Source organism: Ailuropoda melanoleuca, chromosome 15, assembly GCF_002007445.2.
Source record: "Ailuropoda melanoleuca isolate Jingjing chromosome 15, ASM200744v2, whole genome shotgun sequence".
NCBI classification, from domain to species: domain Eukaryota; kingdom Metazoa; phylum Chordata; class Mammalia; order Carnivora; family Ursidae; genus Ailuropoda; species Ailuropoda melanoleuca.
The window spans coordinates 28888121-28893221 of NC_048232.1; positions in this window are offsets into that span (position 1 = coordinate 28888121).

A 5101-nucleotide genomic window follows, 5' to 3' on the forward strand; every position below is an offset into this window, starting at 1 on the left:
TTCAAATTAGTATTTTTGTATTCTTTTTGAAATTTTTGATAGATTTTTTTTCTAGAGCAATTCAGGTTTACATAGTTACCATATACTTCTCCCCCCCACTTACAATTTCCCCTATTGTTAACATTCTGTATTAGATAATATATTTGTTACAATTGATGAATCAATGTTGATGAATTACTAATAATATCCATGGTTTACTCCTCTTGTTGCACAATTCTATAGATATTGACAAATGTATAATCATGTGCCCACCACTATAGTATTATACAAAATAGCTTCACCACCCTGAAAATTCCTTGCGCTCCAACTCTCCATTACTACTGGTTCTGAAACCCTGGCAACTCCTGATATTTATACTGTCTGTATAGTTTTGCCTTTTCCAGAGTACTATATAGTTGAAATTATACAGCTTTTTTCAAAACTGGCTTCTGTCACTTAGTAATATTCCCTTAAGTTTTTGCTATGTCTTTCTGTGGCTTGATAGCCCATTTCTTTTTACTGCTGAATAACATACCATTATATGGATGTACCACAGGTTGTTAAACCATTCACCTATTGGAAAACGTCTTTGTTACTTCCAATATGGTGTAATTACAGATAAATCTGCTATAAATATTCATGTGCAGGTTATTGCATGGATATAAGATTTCATCTCATTTGGGTAAATATTTGGAGCACAATTACTGTATTGTATGATAAGATAATGCTGGGCTTTATAAAAATGCCAAACTGTTTTCCCAAGTGGGTATAGCATTTTGCATGCACAAGAACAATAAACAAGAGTTCCCGTATTCCACATCCTTTATAGCATTTTGCATTGTCAGTGTTTGTGTTAGCCATTCTCATAGGTGTGTCTCATTAGGTATCATATTGTTGTTTTAATTTGCAATTTCCTAATGACATATGAAATCTCATATGCTTATTTGCCATCTTGTATCTTCTCTGAAGATGTGACAATTCAGATCTTTTGAGAGTTTTAAAATTGGGTTGTATGAATGAAGCATGAGAGACTATGGACTCTGAGAAACAAACTGAGGGCTTCAGAGGGGAGGGGGTGGGGGAATGGGTTAGGCTGGTGATGGGTAGTAAGGAGGGCATGCGTTGCATGGTGCACTGGGTGTTATATGCAACTAATGAATCATCGAACTTTACATCAAAAACTGAGGATGTACTGTATGGTGAATAACATTATAAAAATATTATTATGAAAAAAATAAAATTGGGTTGTTATTTCAACATTTAATTTAATCATTTTTATATATTTCAAACACAAGTCCTTTACATGAGATAGGTGTTTTGCAAATATCTTTTCCCAACATGTATTATGTTTTTTAATTCTCTTAAAAGTGTCTTTCACAGAGCATAGGTGTTCATTTTAAAGAAATCCAACTCATAACAATTTTTCTGCTCCTCTTTTTCTAGTTTCCTAAGGGGTAAGGAAAGACTATTTATTTTTTATCTTTCTTATTTTTTAATGTATGTATTCACTGCTATAAATTTCCTTCTCAGCACTCCTTTCATTTTTGTGTCACACATATTTTGATAAATAGTACTTTAATTTTCACTTAGTTAAAATTTTAAAAATTTATTTTGACACTTCTTCTTTGAACATACACTTTAAAGATGTATTCTTTCATCTTCAAGTATTTTGAGATTGTCCAGCTATCTGTATATTATTGATTTCTAGTTTTAATTCCGTTGTGGACTGAGAGCATGATTTGTGTGATTTCTGTTTTAGAAAAAAAATTAATATACAATTTCTTTCTTAAAATATGATCTAACTTTGAAAGGTGTTCTAACTTTGAAATGTGGTCTAAGTTTATGAATATAGCTTGTGAGTTTGGAAGCAACATGTATTCTGCTATTATTGGATGGAGTATTCAAATAGACATCAATTAGATTCAGTTAATTGATGGGGTCTTGTTGAGTTCATCTATGTTTTTATTTTTTGCCTGCTGGTTATGTTCGTTTCTGATAGAGCGGTGAGGTCTCCAAATATAAAAATGTACATTTTTTTTCTTCTTGCAGTTCTATCAGTTTTTGCCTATGTACTTTGGCACCTGCACGTTAGGAATATTATATTTTCTTGGAGAATTGACTCATTTATCATTACTTAATAACGTCTACTTATCCCTGGTAATTTTCCTTGCTTTGAAGTCCACTTTTTCTGATACTCATATAGCTCTCATGTACATTTTTCTCCATGCCTTTACCTTTCTTTTTGTGCATATATCCATTTTCCCACCTTAATTGAAATGTAATTGACAAATATAATTATAATATATTTAAAGTGTACAGCGCAATGATTTGATATATGTATATATTGTAAAATGGCTCGCACAATCAAATTAACACATCCATGACCTCACATAGTCTTGCTTTCTTGCTTTTTCTTTTTTCTTTTCTTCTCTTTTCTTTTTTCACTTCTCTTCTTGTTTCTCTCTTTTCTCTTTTCTTTTTTCTTCCCCTTCCTCCCTCCCTCCCTTCCTTCCTTTTTAGTGAGAGTTCTTCTATCTACTCTCCTAGCAAACATCACATATACAATGCAGTATTATTATATATAATCATCATGCTGTACATTAAATCCTCAGAATTTACTTATCTTTTATCTAAAAATTTGAACCCTTTGATCAGTCACTCTCCCTTTAACCCATGCCAGGACCTGGCAATCACAATTCTACACTGTGTTTCTGAGTTTGACCTTTTTCTAGATTCTACATACAAGTTATACTGTATAGAATTTGTTTATCTCTGTCTGGCTTATTTCATATATCCAAATGCCCTCCAGATTTATCCACATGTTTGCAAAAGGCACCATTTCCTTCCATTTTTATGGCAAAATTATATGGCATTACATACACACACACACACACACACACACACACACACACACGATTCATTATCCATTCATCCATCAATGGATGCTGTACACTTAGGTTATTTCCATTTCAGCTAATGTGAGTAAAGCCAATATAAACATGGGTGTACAAATGTTCTTTGAGATAGTGATTTCATTTCCTTCAGATATAAGCCCAGATATGTGATTACTAGGCCATATGGTAATTATTTTTAATTTCTTTGAAAAACTTCCATACTGTTTTCCATAGTGGCTGCACAAATTTACATTATAAGTAACCATGTACAAGAGTTGCATTTTCTTCACATTCTCACCGATACTTGTTATCCCATGTCTCTGACAATAGCGATTCCAAAATTTGTGAGCTGATATTTCATTGTGGTTTTCATTTGCATTTCCCTGATAATTAGTGATGTTAAGCATCTTTTTATGTATCTGCTGGCCATTTGTATGTCTTTGGAAAAATATCTGTTCAGGTCCTTGAATTACTGTGATTGTGATTGAATTGTTAGTGTTTTTACCATTGAGTTGTATCAATTCATTATGTATTTTGGATATTAACCTCTTACCCGATATGTAGTTTACAAATATTTTCTCCTATTCTGTAGAATACCTCTTCATGTTGTGATTTTTTTTGTGTGATTGTTTTATTTGCTATACAAAAGTTTTTTAGTTTGATGTAGTCCTACTTATTTATTTTTATTTTGTGCTTGTGCTTTTCATGTCAAATCCAAAAAAAAAAATATTGCTAAGACCAACATTAAGGAGATTTCTTCTTGTGTTTTCTTTTTTTTTCCTTTTATTTAAATTCAATTTAGTTAACATATAGTGTATTATTAGTTTCAGGGGTAGAATTTAGTGATTCGTCAGTTGCACATAACACCCAGTGCTTATTACATCAGTACCCTCCTTAATGCCCACCACCCAGTTACCCCATCCCCCCGCCCACCTCCCCTCCAGCAACCCTCAGTTTGTTCCCTATAGTTAAGACTCTCTTATGATTTTCCTCCCTGTTTTTAATATTATTTTATTTTTCCTTCCCTTCCCCTATGTTCATCTATTCTGTTTCTTAAATTCCACATACGAGTGAAATCATATGGCATTTGTCTTTCTCTGACTGACTTATTTCACTTAGCATGATACCCTCTAGTTCAATTTGTGTCAATGCAAATGGCAAGATTTCATTCTTTTTTGATGGCTGAGTAATATTCGTACACACACACACACACACACACACACACACACACACCCCACATCTTCTTTATCCATTTGTCTGTTGATGGATATCTGGGCTATATCCATAGCTTGGCAATTGTGGACATTGCTGCTGTAACCATTGAGGTGCATGTGTCCCTTTGAATAAATCTTTTTTATTTTTATTTTTTATCCTTTGGGTAAATCCCTAGTAGTGCTGTTGCTGGGCCATAGGGTAGTTCTATTTTTAACTTCTTGAGTAACCTCTGTTTTCCAGAGTGGCTGTATCAGCTTGTGTTTCCACCAACAGTGTAAGAGGGTAAGAGGGTCTGCATCCTCACCAACACCTGTTGCTTCTTGTGTTAATTTTAGCCACTCTGATTGGTGTGAGGTGGTATCTCATGGCTTTGATTTGTATTTCCCCCATGCCAAGTGAAGTAAACCATTTTTTCATGTGTCTGTTGGCCATTTGGATATATTCTTTGGAGAAATGTCTGTTCGTATTTTCTGCCCACTTCTTGACTGGATCTTTTGTGTTTTTTTGGGTATTGAGATTGATAAATTCTTCATAGATTTTGGATATGAACCCTTTATCAGATATGTCATTTGCAAATATATTCTCCCATTCTGTACCTTGCCTTTTAGTTTTGTTGACTGTTTCCTTTTGCTATGCAAAGGCTTTTTGTCCTGATGAAGTCCCAATAGTTCATGTTTCCTTTTGTTTCCCTTTCCTAGCAAGAAATTGCTGTGACTGATGTCAAAGAGGTTGCTGCCTGTGTTCTCCTCAATGATTTTTGTGGATTCCTGTCTCACACTTAGGTCTTTCATCCATTTTGAATTTATTTTTGTGTAGGGTGTAAGAAAGTGGTCCAGTTTCATTCTTCTACTTGTGGCTGACCAATTTTCCATAAATCATTTATTGAAGAATCTGTCTTTTTTCCATTGGATATTTTTTCTTCCTTTGTTGAAAGTTAGTTGACCATCGAGTTGAGGGTCCATTTCTAGGTTCTCTATTCTGTTCCACTGATCTATGTGTCTGTTTTTGTGTCA